The sequence below is a fragment of the Meles meles genome, chromosome 4, assembly GCF_922984935.1.
Source record: "Meles meles chromosome 4, mMelMel3.1 paternal haplotype, whole genome shotgun sequence".
Lineage (NCBI taxonomy): Eukaryota > Metazoa > Chordata > Mammalia > Carnivora > Mustelidae > Meles > Meles meles.
The window spans coordinates 30,769,424-30,783,690 of NC_060069.1; the positions used below are offsets into that span (position 1 = coordinate 30,769,424).

The 14,267-nt window shown below is 44.6% G+C and overlaps 1 pseudogene; it reads left to right on the plus strand.

Moving 5' to 3' along the window:
* Nucleotides 1-4,348: 4,348 nt before the first annotated feature.
* On the plus strand, nucleotides 4,349-4,950 carry LOC123940659 (annotated as a pseudogene).
* Nucleotides 4,951-14,267: the final 9,317 nt, after the last annotated feature.

Here is a 14,267-nt window from a genome sequence, read left to right on the forward strand (position 1 = left end):
AAGTGTGGAAATACCTGCCTGTTTGCATACTGATGGGAATGATACAGTAGAGGGGTAATGACACAGGATAGAGGGGAGGCAGTGGTGAAGCTGTGTCCCTAGGATGGAGGGGAGGAATGGGATCTAAGGGCATAGGGGAAGGAGCTGGGCTGATTTAAGACCAGAGATGATGACTTCATAATAAGAGGAAGATAGAGGACCAGGTAGTTGGGTAGATCTGAATGATGGGAGCTCGAGGGAATTCTCTTCTGACTCTTCTAATTCTCAGGGAAATCTAGGTAGTTATCTGCAGATGAGGATGGAAGAGATAAAGATATAAAATCATTGTCGAGGGGAGAAAGAGAGTGAGTAGAATAAGGAAAAGAAGGACAGTTACTGAACAGCATGCTGGGCCCCTTGAGGTTTTGGTAGTCACGCAGTTAGAGACCAGTCAGCACTTTGAAACTTTCGGTTCCCTGAATAATATCTGTTTCTTTCTGTTTGTTCTTCTTGGTCCTTCATCAATTTTTTTTTCTTTTTTTTTCATTTTTTTTAAATTTATTTTTTATTTGTTTATTTTCAGCGTAACAGTGTTCATTGTTTTTCCACCACACCCAGTGCTCCATGCAGTACGTGCCCTCCCTATTACCCACCACCTGGTTCCTCAACCTCCCACCCCCCCCACCCCACCCCTTCAAAACCCTCTGGTTATTTTTCAGAGTCCATAGTCTCTCATGGTTCATCTACCCTTCCAGTTTCCCTCAACTCCCTCTCCTCTCCATATCCCCATGTCCTCCGTGTTCTTTGTTATGCTCCACAAATAAGTGAGACCATATGATACTTGACTCTCTCTGCTTGACTTATTTCACTCAGCATAATCTCTTCCAGTCCCGCCCATGTTGCTACAAAAGTTGGGTATTCATCCTTTCTGATGGAGGCATAATATTCCATCGTGTATATGGACCACATCTTCCTTATCCATTCATCCGTTGAAGGGCATCTTGGTTCTTTCCACAGTCTGGTGACCTAGCAATGGCAATCAGACAACAAAGAGAAATAAAAGGTATCCATATTGGCAACGAAGAGGTCAAACTCTCTCTCTTCGCAGATGACATGATTCTTTATATGGAAAACCCCAAAGACTCCACCCCCAAACTACTAGAACTCATATAGCAATTCAGTAATGTGGCAGGATACAAAGTCAATGTACAGAAATCAGTGGCCTTCTTATACACTAACAATGAAAATACAGAATCGATTCCATTTACTATAGGACCAAGAACCATAAGATACCTGGGGATAAACCGAACCAAAGAGGTAAAGGATCTGTACTCAAGGAACTACAGAACACTCATGAAAGAAATTGAAGAAGACACAAAAAGATGGAAGACCGTTCCATGCTCTTGGATTGGAAGAATAAACATTGTTAAAATATCTATACTGCCTAGAGCAATCTATACTTTTAACGGCATTCCGATCAAAATTCCACCGGTATTTTTCAAAGAGCTGGAGGAAATAATCCTAAAATTTGTATGGAATCAGAAGAGACCCCGAATTGCTGAGGAAATGTTGAAAAACAAAAACAAAACTGGCGGTCCTTCGTCAATTTTGCTGTTGATTTTGCAGAGATGTCTGGTGGTTAGTCATTGCCTATTCATGGTTGAAATGAAGAGCTAGGTTAATTCAGGTGGTTGGAGATACACTCTTCAGTTGGAAAGACCCTCCAAGGGCTGCACAGACTAAATGAAAGAAGACCCACAGCTAGACACATGGTCAGGTCTCAGAACTAGGCATCCAGACACAATCTAAAATCTTCTGGTATGAAACTATATATTGTAACAGTCGCAAATGTCACCTGCAAAGAAAGGAGTATCAGACTGTCATCAGCAACCCTGAGGGCTAGAAGCCAAACACCAACCCTGCAAAATTCTAGAATTCTAGAGCCAGCTCAATGACCAATACAACTTGAGGACAGCATAAACACACCTTTCAAAGTATTGGGGTGTATCCCAACGAAATAAGGGAATAAACAAAGGAAGAAGGGGGCAAGAAATAATGAATCCATCTCAGGAGAATGATGAAGGGAAAAAAATTATAGGAGAGAGGTTTACTTTTAATTACTGCTGGTTGCATATCTTCCCTTAGATTTGAATGTCTAGGTTGTACATTTAACACTTTTCCAACTGTTCGAAAACAAAAGAAATAATAGGCTCAAGGTGGAGTCATTTGCCCCCAGGATACCAAACCAAGACTTAATTGTAGTTTCAACCTCTCCCAGGAGTGGAATTTTAGACCAATCTGTCTGGCATTTCCTGGTCAGCAGTAGTAAGGTCATCTGCCTGGTAAGACCCCAGCCTTCCCCCCAGGGAAGTTAACGTGCCTGAAATAATCTTTTTTTTTTTCTTTTGCTAACAGCCTCCTTGTTCTGCCCTCCTTCCTATAAAAGCCTTCCATTTCATGCAGCTTCTTGGAAAGCCTGTCTGTTTATTAGGTGGGATGCTGCCCTGTTTGTGGATTGTTGAATGAGGCCAATTAGGTCTCACTGTAACTCAGCTGATTTTTTTTTCCAGGGGAAAAAGTGATTTAATACCCACCAATTCCCCCTCCCACAAGTAATTACATTCTGGGCTTCCACCTTTTCTTCCAATTCCGAATCCTTCTGGGTTTTTTTCTCTTAATGAAGGAAAAGTTAAAGTAGACGTAAGGTCATCAAAACCTCCCCCACCACCAAAAAAAAGGCCAAGGACTCGGTATTTATTTGCCTTACAATTTTTACTTCTATGAAACTGTCCATATTTGTGTGTCCTCCAATCCAGACACACATTCACCTCACTTATAAAATGAAGGATATAAATGAGGGTATATCAGCTGTTACAGTGAACAGATTTTGTGAGGTGCCTTCTCTTTTGATGCTTTTAAGTTTATCACATTTTGTTGACCTCTGACATTCCATTTTCCTAGATTATAGGAGAGGTCTGTGTATGTAGTTTTTTGTTTTTTTTTTTTAATGTGCCAATGGCAGGACATCTGGGTGGCTCAGTCAGTTAAGCTTCTGCCTCTTGATTTCACCTGAGGTCATGATCTCGGGATCATGGGAATCAAACCCTGCGTTGGGCTCCAAGTTCATCCGGGGGTCTGCTTGAGATTCTCTCTCTCTCCTTCCCCTCTCCCTTTGCCCCTCCCTTCCCCACTCTCTCTAAAATAAATAAATCTTTTTGAAGAATGTGCCAATGCCTGTACATTAACAAGATTTTTAAAAATAAGACATTTAATTTATTGGTCTTTTGGGGATATTTATATTTCACCAGTGTATCAAAACTGGCCATTAATTGCTTCAACAACATTTTCATGACACTGTTGAGGAATCAGCTGTTGATAATGTGCAGGTTCCTTTTGTACATCTCCACAAGCTTCATTCAGTCAACATTTTCATCATTCACAATGTTTACCTTCTTAGGAGTAGTGGTAATTGGTTTTGTTTTGCCTTCAGTCTTAAAGCTTTCTCGGCTGGCTGTATGAAATGCATGTCTGGATTTCTGCCCTCTTAGTGTGTTGTCAGTGATTGTCTTTGATATCCTCATGCAGCTACTCGAACTCTGGGTGACATCAAAGTTTTGTCCTTCAACAGATTTGATACAGTGACTAGATCTGAAGTGGTCTTCCAGCGGCATTTTGGGCTCAGTGAGAAACACAGGCATGGCACCCCTCAAGACCTTCGAGTTCACTCTCTTTCTTGCCATTTCTGAGGGTCATAGGTAAATTCCTCTCACTTCCGAGCTCTGCCCTCTGCACCAAGCCCCCAGTCCAATTGGCTTTCCTTTACAGGGCAGGTCCGACCAAGCTGGCTGAGGATTCCTCCCAGAGCCAAGTGAGGTGCCAGACAGTTCTGCCTGGAACCAAGCCCTGAGCCCTTCGGATCTCAATTCCCAAGTTTCTGAGGGAAAATTCCAACTGTTGCCATGCTAAAACTGGGTCCAGTTTAAGACCCGGACTGGGGTTCACAGGAGGCCTCAGGCAAATAAAATGTGTTTGAATGGGTTTCTCCCTCTCTGAAGAGTTGCCTCTCCGAGCGTGCCGTCTTCTGGCACTTGTGCTTCCTTCAGTGCTCAAGAAGCATAGTCCTGGCAGGGGAGGAGACGGGCGAGGGGGCTTGCATCAGAGTCTGGGATTTGGTCTGCAGGGTGATCAAGTGCTGGACCCACAGCAGTCCCATGTGTGCTGGCCTGCACGCACACGATACTCCGGGTTCCCTGGGCTAAGGAAGTGGCGTGGCTGTGGCCGGCCTGTGAGGTCGGCAGAGGGAGGGCCAGAGGGCACAGCTGTCCTATGCACGGAGCAGGTGTGAGGCAGCTAGGGGCTGGGATGCCCCATGTCTATGGAGAACCCCTACTTTGTGAAAGGAGAAGCTCAGAAAGCAGTCAACACCACCCAGGGATTATTCCAGACATGGACAGGGCTCCTCCAGGACACCTCCACAGCAATCCAGGATCACCGATGAGCTGAGGAACAACCTCTGGAGCATAGAATGGGATCTAGAGGACCCTGATGAGATCATAGCAGAGTTGAAGCAAATGCTAGAAAATTCAAACTCAATGCGACTGAATGAAGTATAAGATAAACCTTCGTGCCAAATACTCGGCAGATTGTCAGGGGCATGAAGGATCAGATGTCAGCTTCATCTGTGCAGGCATTAGCTGAACCAAAGACTAGACAGGTACGGCCAGGGGACAGTGGTGGCCAGAACTGGACTGCTGGAATACAGAGAAATACAGACACGTCGACCTCGGGCTCTGGTTGGCCAACTCCCATTCCATTACGGAGCAGCGGGCGATCTGGAACAGAAGGATGAGCAGTGGGAGCTGGTCTCTGGCAGCACCGGGTGCTAAAGCACAAGTCCAGCCCATCAGAGGGGAGCTGGAGGAACAGGCAGTATATACAGATTCTTCCCAGCGGATTTTTGGAGTATGGTGAGGAATGGGAACGTGAGGCAGATACGGCTCTGTAACCTCGCTGGAGATTCGGTCCCAAGGAGGACAGGACATGAACTGACTTTGCTTTATCATCCCATAAGTCTCCTGATCCATCAAACAGAACTTCTTGCTCTGCATCTTAAACTTCAACTTAATGACGTAAAGTTTACAAATTCAGCTTCAATTAACAAAAAAAAAAAAAAAAATCTTCCCTCTCAAAAATAAAACAAAGCAAACAAGAAAACAACAACAAAAGAGCAATAGTCCTGGAAGTTGCAGATATCTGGCAAAATGGCAAAAGTTTACTAAAAGTAAAGGGCCATTATGGGCAACATTCCAATTAAACAAGATTGCTCATTTAAGAAATGCACTTGAGAAATGCTCCAGGGATTCCAAGTTGAATAAACAAAATGGGATACCTGCTTTAATTGGTATGCAGAAACTTCCCAAAGCCTTCAAGATTCCAAAATAGTTTCACTAAGAGACTCATTACAAACAGCTAATGAAAAATTAAAGACTCAAGAGGTACCTAAAACAGAAGGCAATAGGACTGCTGTGATTCGTACTACTTCCCTCCAGTCTCTTTTCACCTACGTGCTCACATTTTACCAAATTCTCTGTTTGAATTGCCTTTCCTCCCTAAAGAGACTATTAGACAGTTACCTTTTAAGACTGATTGATTGATTGATTTTAGAGAGAGTAAGAGTGTGTGGGTGTGCACGGAGAGGGAGGGGCACAGGGAAAGGGAGAGAGAAGCTCAGACTCCCCACTGAGCAAGGAGCCCCATGCGGTGCTGGACCTCACAACCCTGAGATCATGGCCTGAGCTGAAATCAAGTGTTGGCACTTAACCAACTGAGCCCCCCAGGTGCCCCTAGACAGTTACCTTTTTAAAATAAAACTGCCCACTGACAAACGACACTGAGGTATCCTCAGTCCTCGGTCAAAGACTGAATGATAGGGCCAAAGTTACAGAATTTCCTACACCTACAGAGGAAACCCAAAAGCTTTTTGAAGACTGTGGAGCCATTATCTGGGCCGGTGACCCTGGGCTGCCAGATCTTTATCACCTTGTACACTTTTGGCAGGTCCTGGGAAAGCCCAGATGGATGCAGAAAGCAAGATGGCAAAACCCCAAGAGCGATGAACTAGAGATCCTCAACCAGAAAGGACTGGCAGAATGCAACTGAACATTTTATAAGCCATTCCTAGAGTCTTTCCTGCTCACACTGATTGGTATATGATACAAACACGCAGACAAAATAAAGATAAATCTGTGGCAGGTTTTCAAGCCCATTTGAAAGTCCTTTTTCTATGGCTTGTTGGGTTCCATACAATAAATAAGTTCATCCAGCCTGCTTTAGCTGCCCTTTTTGTAAGTGGATCATCTCCTAAAATCAGTGGTTGAATATAACATAGGAGGCCATTGCCTGACTGAATTTGTGACCACAGCTGAGCATTTTGAAAGGACCCTGAAAAAGATCACAAACGAAAATCCGCCAAACTAATAGCTCATGGCTAAAACAGCTTCAACGGCAGAAACTCAATACCTCTCCCATTGCATCCCACTAGGGGTCCATCATTAGAAAATCAATGGTCCAAAGAGTAATGCCTCAGGTATAAGACACTGGGACAGACACTGGAAAAGAGATTGTCCTCAAAGGTCCTATGTAAATTCTCAAACATCCTCCTGTCTACCTTCAAAGGAGGGACCCCATATGGGCCTCACCCATAGCTGATAAGCTCTAAACTATTACCGATAGTAAACTATTGCCAATAATTCTCCTGAACAGCCAAGGGGAAACTAAAATCAAAATTAAGGGGATACCTTATCAAATTCTAGTTGAACTACACCTTCTACTTTAAAAGCCACCCTCATAAAATAACAAATCCTCAGAGTAAAAAGGAAGCTTCTGTGGTGGGGTCATCTAAAAAAGTTCAGAGAGAATTCATCACAGTTGGTACAAATGGGTCTGGGGCCTTTTACTGAAAAACACTTCTTACTATGTGATTCAGCCTATCCCCAAGCAGAGATCTTCTGTCTAAATTAAAAGGTCATATGTGGGGCGCCTGGGTGGCTCAGTGGGTTAAGCCGCTGCCTTCGGCTCAGGTCATGATCTCAGGGTCCTGGGATCGAGTCCCGCATTGGGCTCTCTGCTCAGCAGGGAACCTGCTTCCTCCTCTCTCCCTCTCTCTACCTGCCTCTTTAATCTACTTGTGATCTCTCTCTGTCAAATAAATAAATAAAATCTTTTTAAAAAAATAAATAAATAAAAGGGCATATGTTGGGGTGCCTGGGTGGCTCAGTCAGTTATGCATCCAACTCTTGATTTCGGCTCAGGTCATGATCTCAGGGTCCTGGGATCGAGTCCCGCATCGGGCTCTCTGCTCAGCAGGGAACCTGCTTCCTCCTCTCTCCCTCTCTCTACCTGCCTCTTTAATCTACTTGTGATCTCTCTCTGTCAAATAAATAAATAAAATCTTTAAAATAAATAAATAAATAAATAAAAGGGCATATGTTGGGGCGCCTGGGTGGCTCAGTCAGTTTCGCATTCCAACTCTTGATTTCGGCTCAGGTCATGCTCTCAGGGTCCTGGGACTGAGTCCCGCACTGGGTGTCTTGCTCAGTAGGCAGTCTGCTGGAGATTCTCTCTTTCCCTCTCTATTTGCCCCTCTGCCCACCACGTGCTCACACAAGCTCTGTCTCGCTTTCTCTCTCTCAAAAAATAAATAGATAAATCTTTTAAAAAATGAAAAATGAAAGGACTAATAGGTTTTGCCTCCAATGGAGACCTCACCTTAGAATTCCTGACCCAGTCGAACCTGATCTTTTATGTTCCTTACAGTCTGTCCTTGACACAGAAGAGGAAGAGTTCCCCCCGAAAGTTCCCTAATTTAATTGAGGTGCCTGAAAATCCATGGCCGAATTTTTTTTAAAGATTTATTTATTTCAGAATGAGAGAGACAGCACAAGTGGGAGGGGTAGAGGGAGAGAGAGAATCTCAAGCAGACTCCAGGCTCAGCGTGAGCCAAACATAGGGCTCGATCCTATGATCCTCAGATCATGACCTGAGCTGAAGCCAACAGTGAGACGCTTAACCAACTGGGCCACCAAGGCACCCCTGTGGCCTACTTCTACGACTGACATTAGAAGAATAAAAAGTGCAGAACCTATAAAGATTCAGATAGATATAACTAAAACTCCCCCTAAATTACCTTCATGTCCATTCCAACCTGAGGCCACACAAGGCCTCACGCCCAGAGTGGAAGGCCTAGTCACCCACGGGCTTGTCATTCCCTGTGCCTGTCCCTGCAACACGCCCCATCTCACCGGTTCAGAGATCCGATGCACAAGGATGGCCGTGTGTCCAGGACTTCAGATAATTAACAAGACAGTTATTCCCCATTTCTAAGTTGTTCTGCACCCAAACCCCCTTTTGTCAGAAATTCCACTGTTACGGGATTTCTCTTCCTTTAGGGCCCACAGTTCTTGGTTCTGCCACTTCGAAGAACGAAGAGGTAGACCAGATGAGGAGCGGTAGCAGCAAAGCGAATTTATGGAGCCACAGTGCAAGGTTCCAAAGAGGGAGGGGACCGGAGAGGGTTGCTGATTTGGCGTTTAGATCTAGGGGTTTTCATGGCCTTGTTGGCGGGCTGTTTTCATTTTGATTAACTCTCCAACCAGATTGTCGTCATCTACCTATCACGTGGGAAAGGGTGGAGGGCTCCTTGTAAAGTCCTTTTAAGGGTGGTTTCCTTTTAGCGCAGGGACCCCCTTATCCCTGCCTGCCTTTCCTCCAACTATCCTTCATCACCATTTGCCTCAAAACGATGCACTGTGGTAAACCCCTGCCCAGCTTTCCTCAGCATCCCCGAGGAGGTGAACAGCCTGTATCTATTTACCTTTACTTGGAACAACCAACGATTTACCTGGAGAGCTGTGCCTCAGGCGTTCCGCGAGGGCCCTTCTTATCACTCCCAAGTACTTTGTAGGGAAGGAAAAATTCTCCCATCTACCTTTAAGGTCTTCCAGCTGGACTAAGACTTAAATTTACATGAGACAGAGTAACAAGAGAAAAAAAATGCAAGGTTTTATTACACGTTCAGGGGGGGCCCATCAATGACATCGTGGCCCAAAGATATGACCAAGGCAGGCAGTTTTCAATACATTTTAGACAAAGAGGCAACAAATTTGTGACGAATTGACAGGATAAAGAAAATAGGTGTTTGGCTGCTTTAATTAGCGGGGAATTCTAAGCAAATTTAAGTTGAGGTAATAGAAGAGGAAAAAAGTGATGAGATTTGTTTCTACAGTTTTCACAGCTTTGAAAGTTCCTGTCTCTGGTGATAAAGATGCCTTTGTACTTCTTAGTACAAAGAGGGTACTTTTTATGAGAGATTTGTTTCCTGCTTTGGAGGAAACAGAGGAGGGTCTGAGTGTTCTTGCCCTGGCTGTCTCTTAAGTAACTTTTATTTAAAATAATCAATATGCCAAAGTGGCACATTTTAGGTAGCGTGCCCTCGACCCCTACGAGTTCAAGACGTAAGCACTCCTGTTCTCTGGAGTACTTAAATCCACCCCTTTAGCATGTTTAGTTAGCTTCTTGCTGCGTTCAGTCACCAACGAGACCCCATAAAAGATTCCACATATTTGCTGAAATAGCTGGAAAAGGACACAAAGTCTCTAAGGAGAAATTACAATTATTTCTAGACATCGTTCATGAGCTAGGTCAGAGTCTAAACTGAATGCAGTTTAAACCTAAAAGAATGCAGGTAATCCTGGAATTTTCTAGACCCACAACTAAAATACAGCTTTGTAGATTCTTAGGCCTGGATGGATATTATAGACTGTGGGTTTCTGATTTTTTCTATCAACTCTGTACTCTATGAACTTACTAAAATTTCCATCCCTGAATCCCTTCCTTGGGAAGATAAACACGAGCAGGGTTTTATAAGACTAAAACTAAGCTCTGTAAGAACTGCCTGCTTTACAGCTACCTTTTATTTTCTTTGGGCCTGAAAAAAAAAAAAAAACCAGGAAACCTGGGAACGCACACACAAGAACACAGTAATAGACAAAGTCCTTCATAGCACACTTGAAGCCGTTGCTCGTGCGTATCATAGTTGCCTTAAGGTGAAAGCCCATCCCCTGGGTGGCTCAGTCTTTAAGCGACTGCCTTTGGCTCAGGTCATGATCCCAGGGTCCTGGGATCAAGTCCCACATGGGGCTCCCTGCTGGGTGGGAGTCTGCTTCTCCCTTGCCTGCTGCTTCCCCTGCTTATGTGCACACGCTCCCTCCATCCCCCTCAAATAAATAAATAAAAATCTTTAAAAAAAAAAAACCTATTAGAGAATATGTGTCCCTCTTGGGATATACCTTTGTCAACTGGAAAGCAAAGAGCCATGGTGAGGTAAATGAGTATTTATTCGGGATCAAAGAATTGCAGTTTGGGAAGCAGAGATTCTGGCAATAATCAGAAAAGTGTCCCACCTGGGGGATGAAAGCAGGGGTTTGGATGAGAAAGAGGATAATACTTGGATAAGAGAAAATGAAATTGTCTGTCAGACCAACAAGCTGAGCCGCTCTCTCACTCTGAGGGACTATTCTGTTGGTGTTAGCGCACGAAACCATCCCGGGCCTGCGTTAGTTAGCTCTTCTGTGTTCCGAAAGTCCATAACCTGGTGTCATGATCAGGATGACTGTTGTCCTGTTGACTTCTCAAACAGTTGCTTGTGAAACAGTAGCTGCTTGGCCAGTCCAAAGATTTTGGCCCCGTTTAAACAGATGGGAAAGGTGATCTCCCTGTAAGGGCCACGCTGGGTCTATTCTAAAATGTTTCCAATTGTGTCACTCTTTCACACCTTCCACAATCCCCAGTACCCAAGATGCCCATTCACAAGGCAAATCATGTGAGCCTTAACAAAACCTTGCAAACGTCTTGGAATTATCACTGACCCTGTCACCCTCCATCCTCAGGCAATGTCGAGAGAATTAATGGGATCCTCCAACCTAAAATTTCGACACTTACCAAAACTGCTGGACTCGCCTGGCCTTTGGTCTTGCTGATTATTTCAGGCAAGGTTACTTGTTCCGGGAATCAACGCCCACAAGAGACCAACTGACTTCTGATACCAGCTGCAAGTCCAGCAGTGGCCTCTAGGGTGCGCCAACGGGGAAAGCCAGAGGCCCTCTTGGCAGTAGAGACTCTCATCTCCTGCATCCAGAGGGCAGAAAAGGCTGCAGGGCAGGGCATGCTGAGACCAGTAAGCAGGTGATGGCAGCAACCCAGGCAACGGTTGGAACTGGCTTGGCCCAAGATGCCAGCAGCGAACTGGGGAGAAGTGGTCAGATCCTGGCTACATTTCAAAGATAAAGCCAACATAATCTGCGCGGGTGTTTGCATTCATTCCCTATTGCTGCTAGAAAACTACCACAGATGTACTGGTTTACAACAACACAAATTTATTCTCTTACAGTTCTGAAGTTCAGAACCCTGAAGAGAGCCTCCAGAGTTAGAATCGAGGTGTTTGGGGTTCCTTCTGCAGGCTCTGGAAGGGAGACTCCATTCCCTTGCCTTTTCTGCTTCTCAAGGCCATGCCTTCCTCAGCTTATGCCCTACTCTCCCACCCCCTCTGCCTTCAGAGCACATCACTCCAGCTTTTTTTTTTTTTTTTTTTACTTTTTATTAACATATAATGTATTATTTGCCCCAGGGGTACAGGTCTGTGAATCATCAGGCCTACACACTTCACAGCACTCACCATAGCACATACCCTCCCCAATGTCCATCACCCACCACCCCATCCCTCCCCACCACCCCCAGCAACACTCAGTTTGTTTCTTGAGATTAAAAGTCTCTTATGGTTTGTCTCCCTCCCCGGTCCCATCTTGTTTCATTTTTTCCCTCCAATCCTCCACGATCCCCTCCCTCCCTCTCAAACCCTCATATCAGAGAGATCATATGATAATTGTCTATCTCTGATTGACTTATTCCACTTAGCATAATACCCTCTAGTTCCATTCACAGCGTTGCAAATAGCAAGATTTCAGGTTTTTTCTTTTAAAGATTTTTTATTTGACAGACAGAGATCACAAGTAGGCAGAGAAAGAGGAGGAAGCAGGCTCCCTGCTGAGCAGAGAGCCTGATTCGGGGCTCAATCCCAGAACTCCCTGCTGAGCAGAGAGCCTGATATGGGGCTCAATCCCAGAACCCTGGGATCATGACCTGAGCCGAAGGCAGTGGCTTTAACCCACTGAGCCACCCAGGCGCCCCAGATTTCAGGGGTTTTTTTTGTTTTTTTGTTTTTTTTTTTTTTAAGATTTTATTTATTTGACAGAGATCACAAGTAGAGAGGCAGGCAGAGAGAGAGAGAGGGAAGCAGGCCCCTGCTGAGCAGAGAGCCCGATGCGGGACTCGATCCCAGGACCCCGAGATCATGACCTGAGCCGAAGGCAGCGGCTTAACCCACTGAGCCACCCAGGCGCCCCCGATTTCAGATTTTTTTGATGGCTGCATATCACTCCAGCTTCTGCTTCTGTGCTCACATCTTTTTCTAACTTGTCCTCCTGCTTTCCTTGTGATTAGATTGGGTCCACTTAAATAATCCAGGATAAACTCCCCATCTCAGAATCTTTAATTTACTCACATCTATGATATCCCCTTTGCCATGGAAGGTAACATATTCATGTGTTCCAGAGATTAGGATGTGAACATCTTTGGGGGCCATCATTCAGACAACTACAGGTTGGATGGGAGCATGCAAGCAAGGGAAGGGTCAAGAATGACCTTGAGGTTTTGGGGCCTCAGCAACTGGCAGGTGGGTGGCTACGATCCAAGGTGGAAAGCAGGACAGTCCTTCTTTGGAAGCTGAGTCTTGCCACTTCTCCTCCCAAAGGCTGGCCCGTGTTAAAAGAGAATTTTCAGGGGAGTCTGGGTGGCTCAATCGGTTAAGTGTCTGCCTTCAGCTGAGGTCACGATTCCAGGGTCCTGGGATCAAGTCCTGCCTTCTCCTCCCTCTGCCTCTCTCTCTCTCTCTCTCTCTCATGAATAAATAAATGAAACGTTAAATGAGACTAGGGCCCTGGTGACAGGGCTAGTGTCCCTATAAGAAGGAGCTGTCCTTGCTCCCCTCCCCTCCACTGCCATTGAGGACACAGCAAGAAGGTTGACATCTGCGAGCTAAGAAGAGGCCCTCCCCAAAGGACCAAATCTACAGGTACCTTGACCTTGGATTTCCCAGACTCTAGAACTGTGAGAAATAATTGCTATTGTTTAAGCCACCCAATCACTGGTATTTCATTATGGCGGCCCACACTGATTAATATACAAGCTATTGATTTTTGTTTTTAGGTCCAGTCATTTGTATTCAACTACCTCGTGACATTCTGCATTCAAGAGCCATTAGACCAAACTGAATAAAAACAACATAATTCATCCAGTCTCCCGGCCATGATCATTTTGGAACTGAGAAATCATTCCTTCCATATAACTGCTCCCTAGCAATACAACAACCTTTTCTTGTTTGTGGCTAAACTGGAGGTACAGTGGTTTCTATAAATGAGTAATCAATTTGGCAGTGAAATCTCTCATATGTTCTTTTCTCCCATCTCGTCTTCTAACCTGATTAACATGCACGAGAGGGAGAGAATGAGTGAACTCTGCTGTGCTGTAACATTTGCAGAGCAAGAAGATAGAATCCAGTACCAAGTAGGAAATCTTAGATGGCCATCTATACACTTGTTGTCAAGAGAAGAACGCGCTAGGATAAAAAAATTTTTTTTCTTCCACTCACTTATGTTCAGTACGGTGAATTCAGAGCCTGTGAATTAACTAACAACAAATAAATTAAGAGGGGAGAAGACAAAGTTTCTTTGCCAAGGAGACTTCGGTTTATTGGCTCCCCACATATCCAAAGATAGAGGCTTATAAACCCTCTTAATAAGGAGAAAGAGCTTCTATGGAAGAATAAATGGAAGGTAGGACAGCTTCAGATAAAGTTTGTTGAAGCAGTTACTCATCCCAGTTATAATGGTTAGTCACTTCTGGCTGTAAACGTCCCAGAGAGGGTGCATTCACGGCAACTGTGATTTTCAGGAGGTCCTGCTCACGTCTACAGAAGAAGATAAGGTTTTTCTCCTGTGGCTGCTGTGTATTCAGACATTTTTAGCTTAAAATCATCTTTATGCCATTGAAGTACATCTTGAACTGTTCCAGGTACAAAGCCATTCATGTAACAAGAACTTTCAAAAGGCATTTCCTGTCTCTGAGATTTTAGTCAAAGCTCTGTAGGTTAAAAAAAAAAAGGACCCAAGAGCGGC